This window comes from Helianthus annuus, chromosome 17 (genome assembly GCF_002127325.2).
Source record: "Helianthus annuus cultivar XRQ/B chromosome 17, HanXRQr2.0-SUNRISE, whole genome shotgun sequence".
NCBI classification, from domain to species: Eukaryota; Viridiplantae; Streptophyta; class Magnoliopsida; order Asterales; family Asteraceae; genus Helianthus; species Helianthus annuus.
In genome coordinates, this window is record NC_035449.2 from 159,579,049 (window position 1) to 159,591,624 (window position 12,576).

Genomic DNA, 12,576 nt, shown 5'->3' on the forward strand with positions numbered 1-12,576 from the left:
CAAACACACTCAGCAATTTAAATAGTATAATTCTTTGTAATTCGTGTTGCGTAAGCGTTTACGAATATAAAGCGTTTAAACGTGCAATGGTGCGATGCGATGAAAAATTATTCCGTTTAAACATAACCGTTTATTTATATCGAATCTCGAAATACAGGATGATTACAAATCGAAGCGAAAACGAACAGGTAACGATCTGAAAAGTCGGGTTGTTACACTTGTCAATATCGGATTTGCGTGGAGTAAGCATGTTGACAAACACATATGACCGAGTAACCAAATGGCAACTTGATCAAGTAAACAATAAAGATAAAGGATACAAGATGAAAGTCACGGCCCATGAGGCCTTACACATGAAAGGCGCACGCGGCAAAGCATATGACAACCTTTGACCGAAAGATTAAAGGCCTTGAAGACAAGATGTGCAAGAAGGAATTCGGGCACCATTTGGGAGTCCAAATGACATTACCACACCTTCCTGGTAACGTTACCGAATAATTAAAATATGAGCAATGCTCAAGTGAGGAAAAAACCAAATCCATTGGGTATAACCCAAGGAACTACGTAAGAAAGGTTTTGGGGACGAAACCTCTTTAAGGGGGGTAGACTTGTAACACCCGGAAAACGGGTTTATTAATTAAACCAAACTAACCAAGGATAAGAGGGTAAAAATACCGTTGGCGGTAAAGTTAACCCGTAAGCAAAATAACTAGGAACAAATTATCCTAGTTAGTAACAAATAAATAAGTGATAAACAATGAGTTGTAGCCTTATTTAATCAAAATTAGACTTGAGGGACCAAAGCTACCAAAAGGAGACTTGTGTTTTAAAACACAAGAATTAAAACACTACACACACATAGTGTGTGTGTGTAGGTCGATCATCAGCTGACAAACAAGGGGGCAAACCCTTTTTCATCCAATATCATCAAAATTGAAAGGGAAACTGGAGCTCAAACTCATGAATGAACATGAATTAATGATCACCTAAACAAGGGGATCATAAGGTATGTCTTAAAACCTGGATTGGTGAAAGTTGTAATTTGAGACAAGTAGGTTACTTGCAATTAGGTTGTTGGATTATGATCCAAAGATGAAATTAGGTATAGATGTTTGCTTAATTTCATTAAACATAAGGAAATTATGAATTATTTGATATAAGGTTACTTGTAAGTCATTAACAAGTAGATTATAAAATGCGTTTTTGATTATATGATGAAATTGATTATATATAAGTGTTCATGATCATCATATGTATGCATGCGTAAGATACATGAACAAATTAGAGATTCGAATTGAAATGGGTTTTGTATGATATGATGAAATTGATGTTGTGTCAATGTTAATAGGTGCTTGAAATCATGTTGTCTTCTAGTTTGTATGTAGAACTTGATTATATTAGGTATTCAGATGAATGCCTAGTAATATGATGAAACGAGTTTTACATATAGATGAAAACCCTTAGTTCTAGCATAATGAATGGATAAATTTGCATTGATAAATCGAAAGCTAAATTAACTTGATGTTAATAATCGCTCGAACTTGTTAACGTGAATGAAATGAGATGAACTTATTTGTGGGTTTGTATGTGTTAATAGGCAATTGACTTTTAAAAGTCAAACTGATCTATAATAAGATCGAGTGATAAATTTGTATATAAAATCTGTAAGGTGGAGTAGTCGTGATAAATGATTACTAATCTAACCATCTTGCAAATGATAAATGATAGTTTAACGCTTGACAAGCTAGGTGGAATCTTGGAAAGAATCGAGTCAAACGGATCAAGTACGCGGGAAAAAAGCATAATTAGATGCAAGGTAAGTAAAGCTTACATCTTTAAAATGGATTATTTATTCATATATTTGGTTAAGAGCAAGGTGACTTAGTATTTGAAATAATTCCATGAAATATGACGTACCAACATGAATTCTAACGGGTCGGAACAAGTAAAAATGGTAGGAAACCATATTTGGTAGTAAAAAGGGTAAAATGGTAATTCGTCACGTGTTGACGAATAAACAATATGTTTTGAAAAGTTACCTTATGGTGTAAGCCATATGGATAAAAGGGTAAAATCGTAATTTGGTCACGTGTTGGCGAATAATAATGAGTTTTGAAAAGTCACCCTATGGTGTAAGCTATGATGGGTCAAATGCGTAAGGAAACGACTTACTTAAATATGGCCACTAGGTGTAAACCGTAATGGGTCAAATGAGCGAGATGGTCAATAAATACCTTCTCAGAATATTATAATGTTTGGTTGTCCTAAAGCAAAAAGGGATAGGTCAAGAAGTGGGTAAAATTGTCATTTAGGCCAAACGAGTCAAATGGTGATGTTATCACCATTTGACAATAACGACTAATGTTTGCTTGTCGAGCCTTATGCTCACAGGGATGAATAGCGTATGAGATTACGTTGCTATTAATTTGCAACTAATATGGTGAGGTATTATAACGGGTCATTGCTTTGACCCGATCCAGGTATGTGAAATTTGGTCAAACTCTCAATGAGGTTGTAGGGCCGAGGAAAGTTAATTGAGTCGTGGACTTTAGATTCACCTAAGGTGAGGTATATCAAGCGAATTGAAATCTAGATATTATGTTCATAGGGATATAATGAATTTAAAATGGAATACGGGTTAAAAGAGTATACTTGGTCAAAACAAGCTTTCAAAATGTCCTTTGTGATTAAAGTTGACCAAAACGCCATCGAATGACAAATAGGGCAAACAACCCTTAAGTGTGGTTTAAATATGAGTTTTACAATTCGGTCAGTCCTTACGGTAGTATAAAATAGACGGCTTAAACCATTTTGGCTTAAAGCTACATGATGGGTCATTTTCGTAAAAATGTATAACTTGGGGGTAGAATGGGAATATAATGATTTTTCCCATTCACAATCCATCACATTTGAAGTTGTGATGATATATAAATGAAAATCATCAGTGGGAACGCGAACTATAAATAAACGGACTCGGTCAAAGAGTCATGATTCAAAGGTTTGGAATTCTTAAAAAGAATTCGGATTAATCAAAGTTCGGCCTTTGAAAGGTCGAACGGGTCAATTGCCATAACCGCAAAACGGATAATGGTCACCTAAAATGCAAGAATAATACCCTTGTTTATGGGGTATATTCGTAAAAATAATGTTCTTGCAAGAAGATATAACTTTTGTGAGATCGTTTGCTGAAATATGCAAACGGTTCAATTATCTATACTACTTTAATAAGCATATAGGAAGGGCAAGAATGGTCATTTGTCATTGTACAAGCATTTCAAGCACATTGTACAAACATCTTGTGCACAAATGTGTTGAAAGTACCTTTTCAACACATGCAGGCGGGAACATTTTGTTCTTTTGAATTTTGAAATTCCATTATCGTTCCATACTTTTGTTCTTCTAAATTTTGAAATTCAGATCCTACTCTCATTTCTCTCTCTCTCTCCTCCAAGTTCTCTTTCATCTTGTTCAAGAAAAAACCCTAAAATCACAAAATGGTGTCATAGTAGAATGGAAATTGGATGCGAGATCTAGAACAAATATGGGTTTGCAAAGAGAGAGTGAGCAAATGTTAGAAAGAGGGAGAAAATCGGTGGCATTTGGCTCTGGTTTTGAATTTTGAAACAGGATTTTGGCTCCACAAAACCTAGACACGGCTTTTCATTACACCGCCCATTCTCTCTCTACAGCAACAACCGTTTTTCATCCCCAGTCGTTCTTCACCAGCCATCCACCGCTGACAGGTATGAAAATATTCCTTTATATTGAACTCTTGAGTCCCCAATTAGTCATTCTTGTTCTGTTCTGGTTTAGATCTACAATTTTCACTTTGACGGTATCATTACTCTTGTTCAGTGTTGGTTCAGATCTAGGGTTTTCTCATTCGAAATGGTTCTTAGATCTAGATGCTTACGGGCGATTCACCGTACGGTTCTGAATCCCTAACCTTGGTTTGCTCATCTTTGTTATTGTTTATGGATATGGTGGTGGTTCTTGCGTCTCAACAAATGATGTTCTTCCCCTATGGTCATCAAGGACTTTCTTCCATTGGTTGGTGAGGATTTGAGTTCCAGTACTTTTGCCCTGATTCCCAATACACCCATATTGTCTTCTTTTTCATTTTGCAGAGAGAGAGAGAGAGAGAGAGAGAGAGAGAGAGAGAGAGAGTGAGTGAGTGAGTGAAATAGAGATTCTCTCAATTTGTACGACGACCATGGAAACATCAACCGCCGACGCGACCAATAGCCACTATCTTCCTTTGATTTTCTTGTGTTTGCTGTCATTTGATTGATGGTCATCTTCGGTTAGGTAATTTATCTGATCTATGTCTTCTGCTCCATGGATTTATGATTCTTGCTATGTTGAAGCTATTTGGTTAATGAGTTTCTCATCTATTTGTTTTCTTGTGTCATAACATTCAGTATCTCTTATGGTTATCTTTCATCCTGCTCTCTATGAACCCTCATTTATTTTTTTTCATTATGTGTTGAAAGGTTTGAGTATGAACACCAACTGTTTGACGAAATGCTTCAACCAATTTGGGGCTAAAATGTTTTGTATTCAGTTTAATACCTTTTCGTAAGATGTTCTTATTGCTGTTGTTTTGAGCTGCTCTGTGGTATGTCGTTTTAAGTAGTTTCCAACATTTAGTGTTCATCTGGAACCAGTGGAACTACATCTGGGGTTGGTCGATTTCTCAAGAATGAAGGTGAAGATGGACTATGAAGTCTATGAAAGGAGGGTCAAGAAGGTTGTGTGTTCTTTAGCAGGTCATCATCACGTTTCTTCGGTTCTTACATGATCTTCCTTTATCTATAATATATTTTTTGTTTTGAGATTTTTTGTGGTTAATATTGACTGTTGTAAAAAAAAATAGTTTTTTATGTATTTCTTAGCTGGTTAATAATTTTGTTTTAAATTGGTGTAGATTTTGAATCTTGCACACAGCAAATCAGACATTCATGCCTTCATTGACAAATTTGCAGACAACGGGTTAAGGTCACTTGCTATAGCATACTACCAGGTGATCCATTAATGTCCTTTTTAATACATAAAGCTTGCTTTGCTGATTTTATTTTATTTGGTTTTAGGATTTGATGTGTATTTTACTTTATTTATATATTTTTCTTAAGATAAGAAGTTCTAGAGAGACCCCTGGAGGACTATGGCAGTTTGTTGGGCTAATGTCTCTGTCATCCGCCACGTCATGATAGTGCTGACACGATTCAAAGGGGGTTTGAATCTTGGGTAAAAGTTAAAATGATTATATGGTAAGCGATTATCAAAATTTGAAAAAAAACCATGCTATTTATGTTTCAACTGTTACAGTTCATCGTGGCTATGCTTTAACTGTTATATGATGTGTAGTGACCACAATAGAATTTGATATTTCTTTTGTGAAGCCACTGGATGTCGATTTAGCAAAGAGGTGTCTGTTTTGAGAAGTGAAAGATCTGGTTGATGATTGTGGTAGGGAGACCCATGAGTTCTGGTATAATCATACGCCTTTTGCAGGTATTTGCTATGAATATTTTTTAACTACTTTGGTTTCTACTGATTATTAATTGCTGGTTTTTATAATCACAGGAGTACAGTATTGAAAAAGCAGCACCACCTAAGGCTGGTGGTGAGTAATGATTCATGGACCTGTTTGTGTATGCCATTGAAGTTGCTACACATTAATTGTAGGAAGTTGGTCTCATTATCCTTGCTTGTCATTTTCTTCTTTCATTATGCTTCCTTTTTATCCATTAATCCATATGCTTCTTTTAGATGCCTCTTATTTAGGCCACCTTGATTGCTGACAGTCGGATATAAAGGTGGCAAATTGGGTTCTGGTTAGATAACTAATAGGTTGGATAACTATTGCTTCCTTCTTATCCATATGTTTCCAGAAGACTTCATTAAGGGCCTAATTCTATCTGTTCATTCTTTGCTTCCAGTTGAGTGAAGGTAGTCAAGGTGTCCATGTATACAATACTTTGGGTAAAAAAAATCATTATAGACATTAATAACAATCCCGAACACTTTCTCAACACCGGGCTGTATTACGATTCACGTGTTGTTGGGGAGTATTATGAGAGTCTGACCTCACACTTGCAGTTGTTGCTTACCATAGAGGGATGTGTGATGATGAACTTATCATTGTATCAGGCAAGATTTTTTTTTTGTTTAAGTTGCAAGCCAGGTAGTTAGTTTGTTCCTGCTCATCATAAAGATGGTAAAATGGGTGGGTCACTAGGTTAGCTAACAAGTTTTTCTTTTATTTATAGATTTTTAATCTTTGATTTATAGATGATTAATCTTTGATTTTTCCATCACATACGTTTTAGAGCAGGACAGCAACACATTTGTAATTAACTAGCCCAACCCAATTACCGATTCAAACCGATGGACTAAACCCATACACAATTAGACCTGAACTTGATTAACCCGATCTCTAAATGGGTCGAGTGTTGGATAAATATTTTCTATCCCCAAACCCGAAGAACCCGAAACATGAACACCCCTATGGATGATTGATAAAAAAATATGGAGTTCTTGAAGAAAAGTAGCAGTACTGATTAGGAGTTTAAGTTTAGGATTTAAGGTCTTTACTATAAGTTTGAAGTTGAAGAATGTTGTAAGTGGTGAGGTTTATGATCTGCAGATTCTAATACCGTTTCTAAGCTTGCCCCTAAAATTGTGCCTTGCAGAACTTTTGGACTAGAGGAGATGTCGATGATGGTGACCAACTGGTACTGTTCATCGTGGCTATGCTTTAAGCGATCATCAAAATTTGAAAAAAACCATGTGATTTATGTTTCAACTGGTACAGTTCATTGTGGCTATGCTTTAACTATTATATGATGTTCAATGACCGCAATAGAATTTGATATTTCATTTGTGAAGCCATTGGATGTCGAATTATTGAAGGTAAATTATGTTGGAAAAGAAGAAACGTTGGGTGGTTTTATTTGCAAATATACAGTGATAGTTAGTAGAGATGACAAAAATGTGCGGGTTGGGTGGGTTAGGTATGGGTCAAAACAAGCAACTTTAAAGTACTTGTAGAAACGGGTTGCAAACAGAAAATGGACATACTTAAACCTGTTGTTTTTTCTGCAGATCCACAGAGGCAGCAACGAGAGGAAGGAAGGTGCATACCCCTTCTAACAATAGCCTGCATAGTCGCGATCCGACCTCTTGGCAAACAAAAAGACGGGCCTTTGGCGGGACCCAGGGGTTCCATCTAGGGGTACTCACATGTAATCAGCTTGAATTATGATATTTCAGTGAAAGTCTCAGTTCGAAAGCTAAAGAAGAATGGTGGTACACTGGTAGTATTATTGGTGGAGCAATCAAAGCAATTCAAACGAAAAAAATTGTACCAGTTCACAACTCTCTTATAGATTAAAAACCGCACGAAAGGAAAGATTTGGAATGGGAGGAGTGGTGTTCCTTTAAGATTTGAAGTGTTTAAGTTGTATGATAGTTGATGTAAGAATGGGGTGTAATATTTGCAAGGGGGTTCTGTTCTAGCAGCTTGCTGGAATAAGTGATGTATATAAATTTTTGTGATAAATGTTATTTTTAGCCGTTCAAAAAATTTGAGTAGTTTTGTTGTTATTTTAAAATGCAATGAGATGCATTGAAATAAAATTTTGAATAGTTTTATTGTTATTTTAAAAGGCAATGAAATGCATTGAAATCTAGAACTTAAAAAGTTACACTATCTTAGTATTAAACCAATTGTTTTGTTCTTGTTGTTGCTTGTATATTTTTGCTGATTATATCAGCTCCTACTTTGTCATGATAAGTTAATATAGTTTTGTGATGTTGAGGTGTAAAGCCTACATACATACATACCAACAATCAATAGCATAAGGCTCATCATAAGTATCATCCCATGCTATAATTACACATAAACTTGAGACTTTAGCCAATCTTAGAAAATTTTATATATGTAACTAAACTGACATTATCACACTTGCCTGGAAACCTTACAGGAGGAGGAATACGTCTACTTCTTTTTTTACTTTCTAACTGATTTTGGCTAGAGGGTACATCCCCATTTCTAGATTTGTGGGAATTTGCATCATGCTTTGACTCTATCATCAAATATTTATGAATTTTAGGAATCTCTTAGGGTGAGCGGGGCACTTCTCGGGGAGGGGAGCGGGGACCTCAGTCACCGAGCGGGAACATCGCCGCCATCGGCTCGGGGAACGTAAGCGGGGAGGGGGATCGGTGAGAGGTTACCGCATGAGAGAGAGGAGAGAAAGGGGTGATTGGTTGTTAATGTGGGTCCACTCTTTTTCCACCAATCATATTTTTTTCTTCTTTTTTTATAAAAAATAATTGTGTGAGTGGAGTGATGCCAACGTTTGAGTGCAAAATGGGGACTTAAGAGGGGAGTTGACGTGACGCGTGCTGATTGGCCGTGAGTAAGAGAGGGGACTCCCCTAAGAGAGGAGTACCCCTCTCACCATTAGTTTAGAAGTTATTTTATGTCTGGAACTGCTGTTCCTTGTAACTTTTATAGGGGTTTATCTTGATTTTATACGTCTTTAAGAGAAAATAGTTCGTCACAATTTTATCTTCAAGCATTTAAAGTTTATCTTGTATTTCTATAAAGTGTATAAAATGGAAATGGACAAATTTATAATAATTAGTACTAACATTTACCCAAGAAATATAGTATTCAGTTCTAACATCTACCAAGATATATAATGTTAGTAACTCAAAAATTTTAAGAAAAATGAAACAATAAACATAATAAACTTTTGGAAAATACTGTACGAATAAGAAAACTAATAGAAGTATTATAATAATATATCACGAAAAGATTGATACACTAATAAAAAAGTATGGTGTTGTAAATTGTCGTCCCTGCATCATCGCTTCTTGCTTCCTCTTGATGATCATGTATTGTATCTTTGAACTTCTCAAATGCATCATTCTCAAGCCCATACTCAGCTTGAATAAAGAATCATCCATGGTTGGCATGAAAATGAGCTATACAACAAAATATTCAATTTTTGTAAGACCTCACAAGTCGGGGTGCACATCAGTATATATCACGAGACGACTATTAAACTAATGGTAAACGAGTATCTTATTCTAATTCGCCACTCCCGCTGCATCGTGAGGGTAAATGGCTAGTTTAAAATATATATACTTTGAAATCAATAGCGTAAAACAAATTTTTGTGAATCCATATCATGGGTTCACAAGTTAGAAATGTGGGCAAATGTTTTACGATCAATTAGAAACAAGTTTGAAGCGAAACAAATGAGTTTTCAAGAAGTTACGAAGTTTTTATGTATAAAAGGCAAAGCTGAAAACTTCAGCTCTAAACCTGGCGTAAGGTTGCGCCCCCCAGGCAAAAGGTTGTGCCCCCGACTGATGTCATTTGTATTGCGTCAGCACTAACACAAGGTTGCGCCAGACTGGTTTCTTCTTGCGCCAATCACTGGTTCTTTCTTATTTTTCGTATTCTTGAACTCCAAACTTGTGTGAAGGCTATCAAACTACGACAGAGTGCCATAACTTACGACGGATTATTGTCAAAATTTTATTTTTATATGTTTTGGGCCTTTGGGTTTAATTTGTTACATTATAAACTCCTTATAACTGACGAATTTGATGATTTATCAAATTTAGGTAATGATTTTGAAGCACCGGATGACGATCAACTTTAACGAAGAACCGAACACAGTCAAAGAATCAAGCTTCCGCATTTTTGTTTAGTTGTTTTTGGAACTAAATGACGACAATACGTTCAAGTGTTTCTAATACTTATGAAGTTTTTCTGAAGCTCGGAATTACGAAGGAACTTGTAATTGTTTTATAATTAATATAAGTGCAAATTTCTTTTTTTAATTTATGTTTATTAAGTTTGGGTCTTACAATTTTATTGCAAGTAAAAGATTCCAGAATATCGAGACAATGCAAAAAATTGAGCAAAGTATGTTTACAATTCTATATACTTCAAGCCTAGGGTTTTACAGTTGGTTTGATTGTAAGCGAGCAAAGTATGTTTATACCAGTGTGTGAGTGTGTTATACGGGAACATGAATGTTGTGTTTATACCAGTTTGTACTAGTGTGTTATACGGGAACATGATGTGTTGCAGCTTGCTTTTGGTTAGATCATGTGTTTGAATTATTCAGCAGGTTGTGTAGGTTGTGTTGAAGACGAAGACAATGGGTTGTGTTGAAGACAAAGACACTGATTAGTGTGGTTTTTATTATTTTTTTTCTGGACGTGTTCAAAGTAGTGTGTTTTATGTTATATTTTTTTTGTTTGCATTCCTTTTTTATGGTTGTTAGGCAAACTGAGTACGTGTTTTAATATAATGGATCTAAATTGCTTGTTTAAAATGGATACAAATATGTTTGATAGCAAATATACCATTAGTGTGTTCAAAGGTGACCAGTTACGATGTTTTTACATCTAGTGTGTTATATACACTATAACACATCATGAAAAATCCAATATTATGTTTGATAGTTGATGTGCCACTAGTGTGTTCAAATGTGACAAGTTATGATGTTTTTACTCTAGTGTGCTATATACACTATAACACATCATGAAGAACCCAATATTTAAAAAACACAATTTTAAGAATAAAATACAAAAACATGTCATTTGTAAATCATAAATTGGTATAACACATCGTGATGAAACAAATAATAGACAACACACAACATCAAGAATTACAAAAGACATGTCCTTCTTAATATAAACCGCTATAACACATTATGAATAAACATGTAACTAATATAACACAACGTGAAGAAAATTGTTCATGAATGATCAAGTGGCGTGTTATGTGTGACTAATAAAACACAACGTTTTAGTAAAAAAAACCTACATGCCACATGTCACAATAAGATGGCTTCCTACACTTTGTAGGAAAAGTAGGCTTTTTAGCCACCTCCTACCTTTTTTTTTGAATGGCAAGATTATAATTATGTTTTATAATTTCTCTTATATTAAAAGATACAAGGGTAAACATGTAAAATGCATTCATTCATTATAGGATAGCAATAATTCATATTTTGAATTTACAATCTCATTAACCTAGTCATTTTGTTTCCTTAACTCTCAACCAAACCAATTGTCTGCTCTCTTCTATTTGAAGGTTTTTTTTTAAACAAATATGTTATTTTTGTTCTCAGGTATGTAGCTATATACATTGATTGTACATATGTGTGAAAATGTGTTGCGTAAAAAATAGTCCCTTATGTACAAATGTGTATATATATAACACAACTTTCAAACAAATATACATTTGTATATAATATCAACGCTTATTATCAATGATTATCTTCTTCGTATACCATTTGATATATTAGTGTTGTACATATATGTACAACATGAAATTAAACGAAAACAGTTCACTATGTACATATGTGTATATATATTACACACCTTTAAAAAATATACATTTGTATATAATAACAAAGCTTATTATCAATGATCATCTTCTTCATGTACCATTTGATATATTAGTGTTGTACCTATATGTATAATATGAAATTAAACAAAAACATTGAACAAAATGCATGTAATTAACAGGCACACTGGAAATTAATATTACTAATCGCCATGGAAAATGGATTAAATACTACATGATTCGCCTCATTCGAAAAAAAACCTCAAACAAACAAATTACCCATGAAAAATCAAATATTTATGCTTTGAAAATAGTAGTTTGAATTTGTGAATAAGGCTTTTAAAACTTAAAAACATTGAAAATTTTGTTTTCCGTTATACTAGGGACGTAACGTATCAATTCTTATTCATTAAACACTTGATTAAAGTGGACCTAATTTTTTTAATGATAATATACGGAGAGTTGCAGTTATATGGACATATATAATAATTGAAGAACTTAAGATCATAGAAAAATATCACAAACGTGATTATAGCAAAAATAGTTAATTTAATTTTGGTAACTGATATTCTCTAATTTAGTATTTTAGCATAGTGACATCTATACCCTTTTGATCAAGATGGAGAGATGTTCACATTTGAACCTAACCATATATATAGATGGTATGGATCCTACAAGAAAAATACATTATTTGATAAACTTGAGAAGCATTTTGTAGGATCGTTTTACCTACCAAATGAGTCAATCAGAGGCAATACACAACTGTTTGAGAGGCGGAAACAAACAAACAGCTTAGAATCAGTGAAGAAATGAGTAGAAATAGATTGTTATACTTCAAAACAAGCTTCTCATTCAAAATAGACTTGATTACACGGTAGAAATTCAGCAGCACTTCGTTACACTCTGACTAATTTCGTACCAAATGAGAAACTAGACTTGACTATTTATAGACATGTAATTCCGCATGGAATTACACATTCCATTTCAAACGAAATTACCCTAGGTAATTTCGTGCGGAATTACACTATACCATTTCATGCGAAATTACAATAAACAACCTTAAACTTTACATATTTGACATGTTTAACCGCTATACAATACTTCCACATGACCTAGACTTAAGACGTAGGCTATAGAGATATGCACCAACAAACTCCCCCTTGGATATTATTGTCTGGTCTTCAACACTTGCT

General features: G+C 34.5%; 1 long non-coding RNA gene across 2 annotated transcripts; it reads left to right on the forward strand.

Annotated features, from left to right (window-relative positions):
* The first annotated feature begins 3,424 nt into the window (after positions 1-3,424).
* On the forward strand, positions 3,425-7,582 carry LOC110923064. 2 transcript variants are annotated; one of them, XR_004885706.1, is made up of 8 exons: positions 3,425-4,308; positions 4,651-4,769; positions 4,928-5,023; positions 5,133-5,270; positions 5,403-5,514; positions 5,587-5,691; positions 6,696-6,915; positions 7,108-7,582. It is a non-coding gene; the product is annotated as an uncharacterized LOC110923064 (long non-coding RNA). The 2 variants fall into 2 exon arrangements; XR_004885705.1 differs by having other exon boundaries at positions 3,426-4,308; positions 5,587-5,626.
* The last annotated feature ends 4,994 nt before the right edge of the window (positions 7,583-12,576 follow it).